Source organism: Bombus vancouverensis, chromosome 14, assembly GCF_051014615.1.
Source record: "Bombus vancouverensis nearcticus chromosome 14, iyBomVanc1_principal, whole genome shotgun sequence".
Taxonomy (NCBI): Eukaryota; Metazoa; Arthropoda; class Insecta; order Hymenoptera; family Apidae; genus Bombus; species Bombus vancouverensis.
In genome coordinates, this window is record NC_134924.1 from 7918751 (window position 1) to 7935304 (window position 16554).

General features: G+C 39.8%; 1 protein-coding gene across 7 annotated transcripts in view; it reads left to right on the plus strand.

The window, feature by feature from the left end:
• The window catches only part of LOC117166748 (uncharacterized), a 32435-nt gene that overhangs the window by 397 nt on the left and 15484 nt on the right, over positions 1-16554 (plus strand). Inside the window, exons 1-2 of one of the 7 annotated variants that reach the window (XM_076624193.1) lie at positions 5363-5519; positions 6383-7157. The exons of 1 other annotated variant lie outside the window; for it this stretch is intronic. The gene's annotated coding sequence lies outside the window, so the exon portion shown is untranslated. 5 more of the 7 variants (XM_076624194.1, XM_033351042.2, XM_033351051.2 and 2 more) reach the window with 5 other exon arrangements.

Sequence of the window (16554 nt, forward strand, 5' to 3'; positions counted from 1 at the left end):
TTATGTATATCAGATAAATGTATTGCGCGACCTATCCATGTTCTTACAAAGTATGTAGTTACCCAGGTAGTAAGATATACGACATTGTACTTGTGAAAACAAGCAATTAATGTATGAGAAAGAGAGAGAGAGAGAGAGAAAGAGAGGGTGGGCGAGAATGAAGGGGGCGAGCGGTAAGAACAGCTAAGTGCGAAAATTTAAATATTATATCAATTATTTCATATATTACAAGAATATTGTGGCCATTGCAATTCAATAAAAGATAGTTACAGTTTTATACTTGACGGATGAATGAATTGGTTTGGTAGAGGAAATAAGTATCGCGAATAATTTGCAATGTCATGTTAATAACAATATCAATATTACAGTAAAGCAAAATAAAAGGAAAGAAACAAGAATGAGAAGGTTTCTAAACCTTCCTAAACCAAGATTAGGTTCCTAATTCTGTTTGTTCCAAGATTTGACCAGGCATTAAAGGTTCTGTCATTAAGGAAAAAGACCGTCATCGGCGAAAAGTATTCGTTCATTAAAGTCATAAAGTTCGTAAATTTGTTTGCTAATATACAGTTAACAGGATAAATTCGAAATCGAGGGACTATTAACAATAAATCAGAATGACGTGGAATTTAGCTCGGTTTGGATCTGCATCTAATTCAGCTGGTGTTTTTCTTTCAATGGAAGCAACGCGATGAAAAGTAGAAGGGCACCGATAGCCGAATCGTGGGAGGGTTCGAACATGGGGTGTATCCTAGCAACTTACCGAACCGCTAGAGGGTAGTCGTTCAGTGACGTAGCTACAGATTTCCTACCTGCTGTATCGACTATTTTATAGATATTCTGTAATTGTTCTTCTTCATTTCCTCGATTTATAGAATCGACCGTCTATTCGTTGGCAATGTTAACCTTTCGCTTACCGTTATGTTTTATTACCACAGTAAACTTGCGCCATAAAATGTACTAATGTAATACACAGAATAACGAAGGGAAGCGGAGGGAGCTTTAATTTGCTTTCAAGCGTGTATGCGTATGCGCATGCGTACGCAGTGCTACGTTTGTACTGTATTGTTAGTATTCGTTAGTATTGTATGAAATGATCTGTGAAGAGAAGGGATAAGGTAAAGCTGTAAATGGATTTCACAGAGAAGGAAATTTATTAGGGGACAAGGGTATATGGAATGTCGGAAAAAGTCAAAGCAGGACAAAATGTGCCAGGTACAGATGAACGACCGTTTCATCCTATGTAGTCGAATGACGAACCAGATAGTTTATGTCTCTACTCTCTGCAGATTCGATACTCTCTATAACGATTCGATCAGGTAATTTGTCCTAAAGCAAGAATTATAGAACAATCTATCAATTGATTCCTTGAGTAACGACGCGTAAGAATTTCCATAATTTAGAGTAATTATGACGCAAGTGTAACAAACTAAAGAACCAGAAAAATACGCGAAGGATAAGAAAGGAGGGATAAGTAGGTATTTACCTGCAATTTCGCACACAAAAGAAAAACGTTAAGTGGGTTTCGGACATTTGTATAGAGCAATTAGTATTTACAAAGCGGATAGACGAGGTAGAAACTAAATTTCGAACCTAGGGGGAATTTAACTGGTGTAACGGCAATGAAACTACGAAATCGGTGTGTGAAGTAGATGGAAGATACGAGTACAAAGGACACGCGAGGGGGTGAGAAAGATGAGTGAAAGAGAACCGTGCGCGCGAGGGGGTTGACAAGACCACATGCTGCGAATACTCTTCTCGCGTAGTACTGTCCCCTATCTTTTTCTCCCCTAGTTCTCCCCTCTCTTTCTTCTATGCTTCATACTCCACGCTCCCTTTTCCTTTACATTCCCCTTGCCTATTACCTTTCGTTCGCGCGTCCTTTCTCCCATCCACTTCTCCGCACACGCATCCACTGTCAGTCCTGTCCGATCTGCTCTCCGACGTTTCAACCAGGCTTCTGCTTCTACTTCTGCTTCTGCAACGCCCCACTCACACTAAACTTGCATCGAATCTCTTCTACACCAAGCAAATTGTAATTTCAAGTCCTATCGTGTTTATACACGACTTTAAGTATTTGTTGTAAAGATAAGTAATTGATATTAACAAAATTAACCGTAATTCAATTAGCGAATGCGTTATATTTGAAGCAGTTGGTCTCGATATTTTTTATCGTGCTGAAATAGATTTCGAGAAACGCAAGATTCTCGTCCACGTTTTTTATAGCTTAATGATCGTAAAAAATACTGAAAAGGGACCGGAGAACGAGACAGACGGAAAAGGTTATTAAATGAATGTTGAAGTTGGAACAAGATAACGATGACACTACGCTCCTAGTTGATGTTGTAGAAAGTAAACAGAAAAGAAACGTACAACAGTAAGATAAGCGTAGCTTTGGTAATGGTTCAACGAAACCCGGACGCGATGTAACCAAATCGATGCAACGTCGATTTCAGTCGAATCGAATCGAGTTTACGAGAGACTAAATTTTTCGAATGAAAACGATCGCATCGAGAAATTCTACATTATAGCATCCGCGAGGATCGACAACGCCACGCCCATCCGGATATCGATTCGTTGACAACGTTGCTTTTCGCTCGTGGCTCGGACATACCAAACTTGGGACAGTGAACATTGTCGTCCTTTCTAATCCTCCTCTTTTCATTTTCTTCCTATTTTACTTCAAAACGCTGTCCTTGTGTCGTAAAGATTTCTCGCGAATCGATTGCAAAAAAGCATAAGAAGAATAAGGAGAAGAAAAATAATGAAAAAAAATATCGAGCTAAGATCTACATTGGGAATCTTCTGAGAAAATTTCCCTTACTTCGTGCAAGCTTCGATGTTCGAAAAAAAAAAAATTGTTTTACGGAAGAGCATTTCATAAGTCATCATCGACCACTCTTGCGATGTTGATATTGGTTTCGCTTATCGAAAGTAGCAATGTCACTGTGTTTCAAACGTCTCTTCTCTATCGAATACAAATATGTAACAACGGAATAAATAAATAAATATGATGACTTTTTCGTTTCGTTGTGTAACATTCAATCATTGACACTTTTACGAAGGACTAACTGTTGAGAGGTTGTATACGAAATAGGGAGAAGAGAAAGGTGAGAGGAAGGAATTGAACACGAAAAGAGAAACACAATCAAGGCGTAAAATTTTACCTCAATTGCTTGGAATCTTAATGAAAACTTTTATCTAAAAAGATATTGTTATTTGTTATTATCGTTCTGATACTTTGTTTCTTCTGAGAAAAATTAATCTGTAAATGCTGTAAGCAAGGATATATATATATATATATATATATATATATATATATATATATACATACATATATATACCTGGAATGAACAGGATCAGTATATCGTAAAAAAAGGCATTGAGATTTACCCCACAGCTCGTTTTTACCGCATTTATTACTGCTTCAAACTCAGTAAGTAATTATACGTAGATATATTATTCGTCGATCGTTTTGAGAGTTTGAACTAATTATGTTGTAAATTTTGTATTTGTAATAATGCTCGGAAATATCGTCGTATTTTAATAACACTATGCATAATAAAATCGAAATACGAACAAGTAATAGCTTTCTTTTTCCTTCCTTTTTAATCGATCAAATCGGCTTACAATTAGATGTCTGTAACTGTCACGTAAATGATTCAAGACTCGAAATGTTTCAAACATGGATATAATGAAATTGAAAGAGTAGCAAAAAGAAGAATAAAGTAAGGATGGGTTTTCGTGAACAGCATGATTACTCATAGAAGAATAATATTACGAAATGAATTTTAGTGGTAGATTTGTTTGGTAGCTTGAAAAGGTCAAGTTCCTTTAAAGCTATCATTAATGGAACTGCTACGTCCGTTTACTCTTAGCCACGATCCACGTCGTACGGTTCATTATGGGAACTAAGAATCGTCGACGAGAAAGAGATGGTACTCGAGAAGAACCAACCGAATGAGCGAACTTGAGTATGCACTATGCACGTGTGTGTGGATATATAGAAGGGGGGAGCAGAAAAAGTAAAGTGACGTGGTGTCGATGCTGAGTGGGGAAGTTCTGACGAGGAGAGACAATAGGGAAGAAAGAAGAGCAATGGAGCAATGGAGAGAAACAAAATGTTCTGTACCAGCTATGGATGGGATCTTGAAGAACATATATTACGAAACTGTCAAGGATCAAAGTCAATGCATATATAAGTTGATTCGATCGGTTTATCGCATGCGTTATACAAAGTATTGTATAAATATAATCAATGAAGATGTACTTTAAAAAAAAAAGGAAAAGAAAACAGTATAATTGTTCTATGAAATTCACGATAACAATAAAATCTTTTGTAAAACCATTTTTTAGATGAATGTAGTGGCTGCGTCAAACAAGTTTGGCTCGACTTATCTGAAGTTGAATTTTCCTATCGAGTAATATGTATGAAAGGCTCATGTAAGAAAATGCGTTGGGATTACATATAAAAGGAGTACTAAGAAGGAAGAAAGAGAGAGAGAGATTTTTGTTTCGATGTACATATATATGTACATACACTGCTAACAATCAGGGCTGCTTTTGACGAGGAAAACCAGGAGAAGATGGTGAAGAGAAGGAATAGGAGGTAAAGGAGGAGGAGAAGGAAGAGTAGGAGGAGGGTATCTAGCTCCTTCGGGCTCCTTCGTGTTCCTTCGTACTACTCCACGCTCCTTCGGCTTCTTTTCTTCTTTCCGGGTTTTGCCACGCTCACCGTGACACCACACGGCCTTCGGTAGAAGACGACGGAGGACGCCTGTGCAGAACCCTCGCCCTGCTTCTAACGGTTGGCCAGCACCGGAAATCAACGACCGGGCGCCCCTTTCCTTATCTTTCATTTTCTTTTTCTTTTCTGTTGCTTTAGTTTTCTTTCTTTTTTTTTCTCGCCGCATATTCACATCTGCTTCTATGCAGTTAAAACCCTCGATACATCTTCGAACAAGAAAAAACTATCTACATTTCTTAAGGTAACCTTTTATGTTTCAAGCACTCAGAGTGTGTTATTTTGATTAAGAAAAATAAGAAAATTATGTACGTGATAATGAATAAAATGACAATGTACATAATAAAATATGAATTGATAAAATTCAAACGATACAACATAATATTTATCGATGCAATATTAATCGGAAATTAGCAAGCCTATATATATAAACTGAAAGATATCCTGCAGATCGATACAACTTTTACCGTAAATAGCGCTCGTAAAGTGTAAAACGAAGTGAAATTTTTTAATCTGTTAGAAATTATTTGTATGGTAAGATAATGAAAAAACCATTGGTTTCTCGTTCGTAAGGGAAGAGAAGGGCAACCGAAGCGATAGGTACGGTCCTGTCCGAAGTTTGCCGAATAGAGTCGAGGATAGCCGATCTTGGTGGAGGCCCGTAGCCATGTGTTGCGGTCTGCCGTGAGTGCTTTCTGACAAGGGAGGTGCGGTGTCTGCGTTTTTTCTTTACTGATCGCAGGCCAGAAAACCGGGATTTTTCGAGTAAACAGAAGAGGTACGTGCAATTACAGTACATTGGGATATTATCGGTAAGATTAGAAAGTGTTCAAGTGGAAGAAAAACTGGATATTTGGAAAAGAAAGTGTGTATATTTCTCGCGCGGCGTCGGCCGAACGAAACGACGACGACGAAGAAGGAGCTCTGCTTCGTCTCTCAATGTATACACGAGTCTACAGTCGGTATGTGTGTTTGTTTGTGAGAGTGCGCGATCGAAACGAATAGCACCGATTCGGAGCAGTTGAAGACCGGTAGACGTTCACGTACGCAGCCACTGAGAAACACGGAGGCATTGAGTGGAAACGAAGAAAGAGAGAGTGCGCATGATAATCGTATCCTCGATAGCTGCCAGATAAAGACGCACAGGGTGCTGCGTGCAACTTCTCTCTTTTACACGTACACATATATATATACAGGCACACGTATACTAAAACACAAGAACGTGCGCGCGCGCGCGCATTCACACGCATATATATACACGTATACAAACACGTACGACACGTACGCAAACTTATGCACGTATTATATTCTTTCGTTCTCGCTCTCATGGATGCTCTGTTCTTTTCCTTCCTTTCCCTTTTTCATCCTGGTGTTTCTATCTTTCTCGATAACTCCGTCTCTGTGTCTGTTCTTGCGTGTGTAGCAGGGTGAGCACGCGAGCAAACGACAAACGAACGAATGCGCACGGGCATGTTCGTTCTGTGTTGGTATTAACATCCCGTTCGTTGTGTTTTGTGTATTCTGTTTGTAGCGAATGTCGCCCAGACGTATCCTAACTATCGCAAGTATGGCTGGTTGATCGAACACGACGATGCCAGTTTTGTAATTTTTAGCTACACGGTATCTTTTTTGTCTGTCCAGAAGTGAAAGAAGAGGAGGAGAAGGCAGCTATCGAATCTATTGGGGCCTGCGAATGTTGGTCGCGTAAAGGGGACTCGCGTACGATGTACGCGTCCTCGGACTTCGGGAAAGTGCTACGTATGTTCGTTCCTTCGTCGTGTGTACGTGTTTATCGTGTGTGACGAAAAGTAGTGCACGATCGCTATGTGTTAGCTTATTAGATTGCTATGTGTTAAAGAGGATCTTAATAGGAGGATATAGTAACATCAGTGGAAAAAGAGAAAAAAAAAGAGAAAAGGAGATGCAAGGTGAAACAAGTGAGCGAGAGTGAAGGTGGACGGGGCACACGCATCGGTTAGTTAACGCTACTACCGAAAAAGAAGAGGAACGCGCGTAGCGTCGCATGGATAATCGAGCCTGTATACTGTACACTGTACACGATGCAAAGTGCGTACAACAGGGAGTATCTATGTGTCTGTGCGAGCGTGCGCGAACGCGGCCGCCTGTGTATTTAAACGTATCGAGATCTGGTTGAGTGATTCGTCCCTAGTGTGTTCGCGTTTATGCGTGGGAACGAGGTCGCGAGGTGAATTTTCTACGCGCCACGAGACACTCGACAATACTGGAAAATTAATCATCTTTCTTCAAATTGGATTACCTTTTGGGATACACCACTTTCGATGAATTCGTATGAATGATAACACGAGACAACATCGATGAAACAAAAGAAAAGAAAGAGTGGATTTTTGAAACGACCAACGCGAATTTGTCCAGTCTTCGATACAAGCGCACGATGGTAAGAAGCTTGTAAAAGTATTTCCATCGATTTATACAACGTTGTACTTTTTATTCGTACGTCGTGTACACATTTTTATCGGGCGCGTATGTATTCACCACTTGCTGATGCGTGATGTGTCGCATTGTGTCGTATCGCTTCGTCTCGTCTCGTCTCGTCTCGTCTTGTCTCGTCTCGTCCCGTGTCGTCCCGTGTCGTCCCGTTTCGTCTCGTCGCATCTCGTCTTGTTTCGTCTCGCCTCGTCTCATGTCGTATGGTATAGTGGCGTGGCATAGCGCGTGTGCGTACTCGCGTGTATACTTACTTTCGAGTGTGTGCAACTTGCTTGGAGTTGTTGCAAGCCAGAGCAAAGCCGGTACGCGACGTATACATACATACATACTTACATACATGCGTGTTACACGCACGTACGCACGTTCTTCAATTTCGAATCGTAGCAGTAGCATTTCTTTGGTTTGTCCTCTTCGGAATCGGTATCGTGTCGAGTCGGATTCGTGGCTTATTTCTACACGCACAATGTACATTCTGACTACTTTCGATCGTTTTCAGCGTTTTTGGTATGGTTAGGTGTAAAGTAATGTTTCGCGCAATACTATTATCACAAAACACACGGTGTCATGCAACGATGCGACACGGTGGCTTACGATCGATTACGATCATAATGGATGCGGCCTCGTCTTTGCGTCTTTAATTCGAGAGTTTACTAGGTCGTCTTTACAAGTGGCTCAATCGGTTTTCGAAATTTCACACTCATTTTACAAATCCATTTTCTATTTAAACACAATTTAATTAACAGAAGATCCTATGTTTCAACGGATCCTGCCCCCTGTATATCAATGTAAAAAATGAAATCTGATCTCGAAATTCGCGTATAAAATACGAAGATAGGGAATAAATTTGTGTTTGATCAACTTTTCGTTACGCAGAAATAGGACATAGGTAAACAAACGGAAGCAAACAAAATGTTTCGATATCCCGTAAATAGATGTCATATTGTGTCTTTCTAACAAAATTGCGAATAAACACTGTTAGGTCTGTGATTATTTCCTTTTGGCTGAGTAATTTAGGTATTAGTGTAAGCTGCTTGATACGTAAACACAAGTTAAAAGATAAACAATGACCTTGTTTTGTTTTACGTAATAATACGACGAATTTAACGTATATCTTTGTTGCGATATCAAAAACTTAGACATTCGTTTTATGAAAACGAGACGAGTTTATTCGAAACGATAGTTTTTGTTAAGATTGATCGTTGAGATGGATCGATACGATAACGTACCGTCATAGCGATGTTTTTCATACAAACACCGATCACGGTTCATCCAAGAGCTATCTGTCCCCCATTACACACCGTTTCACTGTTTTATTTTTCGAAGAGTCGTTGAGCTAGCGATTAGAAAGGATGTCGTTGAATTCTACCGCGTGCCACTATATTCTATCTTCTATGATTGTATATGTACAATATAATACTATATAAAGTATAATTAATCGGTGATCTTTAATGGATAAGTTGCCGTAGCAATTACATACTTCCATTTATCTCGTAACGGCTCTCGCTAACGGGTTCTCGCTAATGGCAACAGTGAGGTTTTCGAGTAAAGCGATGTATGTAATTGCAATCCGTTCATTTGACAATCATGTGACAGTGTGTAGAGGGGATAAAGAGAAAAAGAATACTGGGAGTTGAAGAGATTCTTGCAAAGACTACATAATTAGCAATTATCGTCGATAGACATCGTTGTTACAAACCTCAAAGCGTTGCTAATGAGCGAGTTAAATCATCGTTATGAAATAAAAAATCAATGCTCGCAATCGTCCACGTGTCACTCGTGTTTTCACGGTTCATTCAATGCGTTTAATTACTCGCTTTAGTTTGTTTTTAACTTGTTTATCCTATGCATTTTTTATGACAAACCTGCTCGTCAGTCGCATTTGCTCACTGGCGAATACGATATAGGTACATATCCGAAACAAGGAGGTAGTGCATTTTATATTTGAATCTATAAATGGTTTTTTAGAGTATGCATATTCTATTGGATAAGTTCGGAATGTTCTCCGATTAGCTATTATACGTAACACTGTGCTTTGCATTATTCAATTTTCTTTCTGTTTTTTCTATTTAATTACAACTACCGAATTTACAACAACATCGTATCATCTGATATTTCGCTGGATATTTTCGTCATTCGATCTAGATTTATAATTTTCGTAGATAACGATAAAGACACTCTCCCTCTTTAGAAATAACACAATATCGCGTTGCTTATAAACGATCGAGAAACAATGACAAGTATAAAGTTCATTTTAATTAGCGAGAAGTATGGTACATTGGTATAATCTTCGGTATTGATTAAATGGCTGACCTTAGACGACGGGTCATCAAACGGCCGTCGTATTCTTAACGATAACCTTTGTTTGAAAAAATCACTTTTTCTTAATATCGATATGTTATTGCTAATTAAAGCGGTGAAAAGCGAAGTAGAATCGACGCTAAAGGCGGCCATAAGCAAACTTTTGATCAAAACTGTACTGGATGAACTACAGAACGATATCTGATATAGAATTGTCCCGATGTACAAATCATTCGATCGTTTGAACGCAACGGTATATTAAGAAATTTATATCATGGGACAAGGTACATGTATTCTCACGTGTTTTCTTTTAGTCGATGCCTTTTTCGTAGACAAAAAAGGCGTAATTGTACGAAGAAACGCGTGGGGTAAAGCGAATTACGGGCAATACTTTCCCAGGGTAGAATGTCGGGTCTACGGGCAAGCACAAAATGGCTGCCAGCAGGAACGATCGACCGTGCGTGCGTGCGAGCAAGCGAGTTAGGAGATGTTGTTTCTTCTCCTTTGCCCCCCTTTCCCATCCTCCGTTTCTTCCTACCTTTATATGTGTATACATATACAAAACGTGTGCGCTCGCTCACACACACACGCGCGCGCGCGCGCACACATAGGGCTTACATCTCTTCTCGTTTATGCTCGTTTACTACTACTCGTACATATCATCTCCTTGTTTTTCCCTTTAACCATATAATATCTTTTTTCGTTCACAAGATATAGTACCATCCCCTGTGCTTCTTCTTTACCTTTGCTCTTTAGCTCTTTCTGGTATCTCCTTAGGTTCCCGATCGGACTGTCCTTTCCTCTCATACGAATAACACGATAGCGCACATAGAAACGTGATTTTCTTGTTTGTGCAGTTTTACAGTCGAAGCTATTGGAACGGTATCGCGTTGTATACATTTCGTTCGATTCTTATGCGCAATAATTATGTACATACTTCGTCAGGTTGCCGTGTCGGGTACGTCGAATAGATAAGAATTTGTCATCGGTGCTATTTTCAGTGTTGTTTTGAAAGACGGTATATCAACGATACGGTCATAGTCTCTTAGTTTTTCCCATTCTTGTTTTTCTTGTTCTACGAAATAGAGATTTACGATTAAATGAATAATAACACGATAAAACAGAATAGATTGGAGTAAAACGGAAGGGTTGCAGGAAAGATTGATTGGAAAGATGGAAATAAAGGGAAATGGCAATATGTATCGTGAAACGGAAGTTGAGCCGCATAGCATGGCACGTGCATGTGTATGTCGATGGCAGTGAAACTCGTATGTTGTATGTTAGCGATGCCAGCACAGGGCTGCTTGTGGCTCTTACAACGTTCCACGATGACCACATATGTACTAATTACGAAGCGTAACCAGCCAAGTTACAGTATTCACGTCATATATGTATATTAGCTACATGTATATTACATATAGCGACCACATATATGTCAGTTTTTTGGCAGTAGCGTATTTGTGTTTCCTATCGCGTTCGCGTCCTTCAAAGCTTTTTAACATTTATTTTACTCATTAATATGACAAGTCGATTCCTAATGCGCTTATAGTTTGTGAAGTTTCTTCGTTCAATTTGTTCCAAGAAAGTTAAGTATTGAGCATAATATTTTATATCTATATTTTATTGTATTTATTTACTTCATATATGTACGGAAATGAATGCCCAGTAGTGTACCGTAATAGTCAGTATAGAGTATATAAAGAACACCAGTTCAACAACAAAAAGTAGAAAGAAAAAGTAAGAAACAGCAGATGTAAAAGACATAAGAAGATAAGAGATGATGAGAAAAAAGGATGGAAGGAGAGACGTGTCCTGCAGGCATTACCTGCAAGATTCTGTAAATGCGAGATTTGGATGTATTGATAAAATCACAGAAAATGTCCAAAGCGTTGCCACATATGTTCGCGACATTGCATATACGGTTAACTGGATACAAGATGGAGAAATTTGAGCAATATCTATATGCAAGAAATGGTTGCGTTGATTATAGTGGTCTTATGGGTGCGTACAAGTTGATTAGTTCCAGGAGCTGAGGATAACAGATGGTTCCATTAATAAGTCTAAAGAGGAAGAGACGGTCTGAAGCAATTCTCACGAGTGACTTTAACTTTAGCTCATTATGTGCTTTATTACTCATACAGAAAATCTAAGAAAACTGTTGAACGCATTATATATAAGATGCTGTTTGTGTTTAGCGCGGTGTGGCAACTAAATGACCGCAGAAAAACAAATTATTTTGAAAATAACTGTTCTGCCTTGTCAGCTCGTTGTCGCGCGTAACGCGAAACAAATGGTGAAAACGTTAAAATTTCAATATTGTTGGTACGGTAAAGGCGCAGGTATTCGCTGGTTCTTTTTTTTTCGGAAAAAACATAGATACGGTAAATATGGTCAAACAAGACTAATCAACTAAGTGCCAACAGCGATCGTTTGAACGTATAGCGAAAGTTGCGCAGTTGTTAAATCAAACGATTTGGTTTTTGTGGACGATCGAAAGAATAATTTCTTTTACTGTTTGCCCCAAATAACGCAAATTACCATCACGAACATCGATTAGCTCGTATCTCTTTTACGAATATTATTTTTATGGGTTTCGACTATTGCGACGATGTTTCGTTATCGGAACGCTTAGAATATACGCAGATACGCGAGCGGTATACAAATATTACACGGAACGATTTTATTTATTGATGTAGACGAGAGGAAGTAATTGCTACGACGAAACGATCAAGGACAGTGGGGAATAACATTAACGCTTCGTATATAATGAATCATTGGTTATAATCAAATAAGATAATTTCTAGAAAACATTCTGATCTTTCCGTCGCGTTGATTAATAAATATGCATATCGGTATATCTGGTCGGCTATTTTATATGAAAGAAACGAGATTACTCTCGACAGTCTTTTAGCTTATTGGCGTATAAGAAAAGGACGGTATTAAAAGAGAGCGAGGTACATCGTGTAAATCGCATTTGATAAAAGCTTTTTACTTTAAACGATTACGATAAAATTTCGGAACGCGTTGTAAAAGTTTGTTATCATTGACTGCTGGCAAATTATTTTGTGTGAACTTGGCGATAGAAAATAAGTAATAAATTGAGAATCTTTCTCGAGAGGTAGGGCGATCAAAGAACGATCGATTTAGCTTAATCGTTGATTATAGCATATCTGTAGCGACGTGCAACGAGAACGGAAAAGGAAAGAGGGAAGAAGAAAGCGATAAAAGATTGGCGTTTTTCCAAAGGATCACCAGCAACGGTGCGGTATGGTCGATGATATTGGCGAGTTTTTGGAAACGAGTAAGTGACTGGCAGAGTGAAGCGATGGTATCGTGATTCTTCGTCTTGGTCGTTTCTTCTTTATCTGTCTCTCTCGGTGCATTTCGTCTTACCTCGGCTCGCCCTGGTTCACTGTAGCGTTGCAGACTTTCGGGCTAAAACGTCACGTAGTCATCAGCCCTTCTCCTCTTCGCCTGTTTCGTAGCTGTTTGCTTACCTTGACTCGATAAACGTCAAACGCGCACGAGTCGTATAGATTCCGATGTCGAACTATTTTTCAGGCAATGCTATTGGACATTGGTGCTAATATTTATTAGCCATAAATATTGCCTCTCCGCCCATGTGTAACAACGTCCATACTATACTTTTCTTTCAACTAACCCTTTTGTAGTTTTCAAACAAGCTCGGACAACGAAGCGTTTAAAAAATTGATACTAATCAAGGAAGGCCGGAAGTCATCATTTTCCTTTGCCAAGAAAATCCAGCTCTTCAAATATTAGATCTAGAGAAATGTCTACCGTTTTAATGCGTGTACGACGATATGGGACACACGTAATAAGTGCATCCTACAGAAACGTCAAACCCCTTTGTTCTACGCCATTGTTCTATGCCCTATCTTCCTTCTTCTTTTTTTCTCTTTCCTCTTGCTCCTGCTTCTCCGTCTATCTTCTCGCACTTTTTCGTTCTTCGTTATTCGTAGCGATGGTTATCTGTGAAATTGACCTTGCGAGACGAAAAATATAAAACAGAATACACGTTTCGAATATATCGTCATTACCGATTTAATTTAGCTTACTCGACGCTCTGTTTGTTTATAAACTCGAAACTCATAGCCCTACGTCCGTAAAAAAAGTTTGATCAATATGTCGTAATAGATCAAGGTCTAATTTCGTGTTTGATTGCTTTTAGAATGTTTCACGAGACAAACACATTTTGTAGAAATCACATTTCTCATCATTGACAGATCACATACTTATGTAGTGGTATAATGTCGCGGAACTGGTTTATTACGCAAGCGCAGTGATCTCTCTCTTTCAAAGTTCCCTTCTAACCGATTACAAGATGCCACTCAGGTGTGTTTGTCTCGCTCATCGTATATTCAAGTATACTGGGCGCTGCTACTGTTGTTGCTATTGTTCTTACGGTCATCGACTCGCTTCGTCGTAAAAAAATCGTCACGACCTTGTGTTTCCAAAATTTACATGGACGAACGAACACAGAGCACCGGTTGCTGGTAGTATCGTTGCATAATTAAGAGTAGAGGAAAGAAACGTATTTACAATCTCTTTGATTTTTAATCTGCATTTTCAATGTCCAAGGATACAAAAAGTAAATCACTTCTGTACGTATATTGCGACGTTTCTAGGAAGTTTCTTGGGTAATTATATGTATAGAAGAGCGTCCACCTCATCGATTTCAATGATCTTCAGATATGTTGTTAGTGGCCATATAACCGCCACTCGGCTTTACTTTCCGAGATATTCATAAAAATATCTTTTGCTATTTTTTTACCTAAGCGTGGATTAGGCTTGAATTAGCTTTATACACGAATACGATGATATTATATGTGCATAGCTAAGCTAAGACGAATTCCTTTCTTATCTCCCTGTAGTTACAGATTGAAGCGCGAGACGCATGAACGCATCGTGGTACGAATACATCTATAATATCATTATGCATGTCCGTACGTACAGCTAACCCAAATCTAATCCGCAGCATGATAATGATAAAGTGGCACAAACATTTTTACGAATACGTTGCAAACTAAAGCCAAGCGGCGGTTATAAGCATAGAAAAATGTAATTCAGAATGTTGATCTTAATAACATATTTGAAAATCACTGTAATCGGTAAGGTAGGCTTTCTTCTATGTATAATTAAAAGTAGCCTGAAAGATGTTAAAAGCGCAGGAAAACGTAGAAGCAATATATAATGGGAAAGAAAAAGGAAAACGAGAAACCGGAGAATAGGCGTAAATATAGAATGCACGATAAGTATAGAAAATTCGATAAAATCGATCGGTCGACCGAGTATGACAGAAAACCTAATAGTAGTAATAATTTGTGACAAGTTATTGGAATAGTGGTATTATTGGATAGCTGCGGCGGCATTAGCGGTGGTGGTGGCAACGGTGGAGGTGGTGGTGGTGGCGGCAGCGGCAATGGTGGTAGCGATGCCTGTAGTGGCGTGCATAGAGGTGTACGATTGGGAAGGGGAAGCAGTCGGTTCAGTGAGAGGCAGACGGTCAGAGCCGATGCAGTCGAAGGATACGTCGACGACGATGATCGTTCGATCGAAGTTGTCGTTGTCGTTGCTCTACTCGTCGAAGAATCGAATAGGAAAGTTATTAGGCGGTTTCGTGGCGAGTCGAAGTACGAAGAGAAAGGGATCCGGTGGAAATGGCTGTTGTCGTTGCCATTCCGACTACCAATCTCGTCGTCGGATGGTTTCCTTCGAACGGGAGACAGACGGGCCTGGTAGTAGTATTTACTTATCGTTTCGCCAAAGAGTGTTGTGACAAATGTATCATCTATCGACTATAATTACGAATGGTGATAGCAATGCCGTTAGCATTTTTTAGAGACCAGGATAACAGTTTCGAAGGCTTTGTACAATTCGATTTACCCGTACGTTACGGTACGTGGTTTAGACGACAGCAGATTTAAGAAACGTGACGATCAGCTAACAAAACGATACGCGCGACGAGCAATTTAATAGATCGCCGTGCGCCATCGTAATTGATCGTTCCAATTTGCTGCCAACGACCGTCGCGTTTCATATCGCGTTTTATACCTTTACCTGGTAGATATCGCGACTCGTTATCTCGAATCGCGTAGCTTTATCGCGGAAACTTACCAGCGGATCATTGACCGACCAGATCGACGGAATTGAACGAATTTCGCGACTTCGTATTCGTTAGAACGAACATCTTAAAACGAGCAAATTAGCAGAAAAAGAGGAACAACATCGTTAAGGGATGATTTCGTGCGACGAAACGATACGACGAATACACGAACGAAGATTTCTCATTCGCGAGATTTCACGGTTCTTCGATTCGAGGTACGAGGAAACGTTCGTTGAAATTGTAAATAAACGAGTTTGTACGCTTTTTACGGGGAAGCTACACGACACGCGCACGAGAACGATCCATCGACTCTGTTGCTCGTACTTGATGAGAACCAGCCCGCGATTCGTTCCGTCTGTTACAAGAATGGACGTCGTTGTCGTTGTCCGACGGTGGAGAAGAGTCGCTGGTAGTGGTTCGATAGAGACGAGGCGATTGGGGAACAATCGAACTAGCAGGAACGAAAGATCGTTCTGGTGGGGTTCGTACTACTTATTGCTAGTTTGGGAGAAATGGGAGCGGTAAGGAGCGGAAGACCAGAGTAATCGAAACGGAAGTAACGAATGAACGATCAAGGAAACGCGTTCATCGACGCTTCGACGCTCAAACTAGACGTTGGAAATCGTCGAGTAACGGCTTACTCGAGCGTTGCGAACGAGAACGTTCGACGCACGATCGTGCTTCGTTTCCAACTTGAAAAACTTTGATCCCTTTTCTCTAGCGGTACCCGTGACATGCGTTTTTCTTCGTCACTGCTGTTTTCCTGCCTAAAGCCATACAGTATCCATCCCATGAAAAATCTAACCGAACATCTGTCAGGTACATAGACGTTGCGCGTATATGTACTTTGTAGATTTAGTTCGCCTGGCTGCGCGTCTCTCTATCATCGATCTCTCTAAATTATCAAAAAATGCCGATTGCG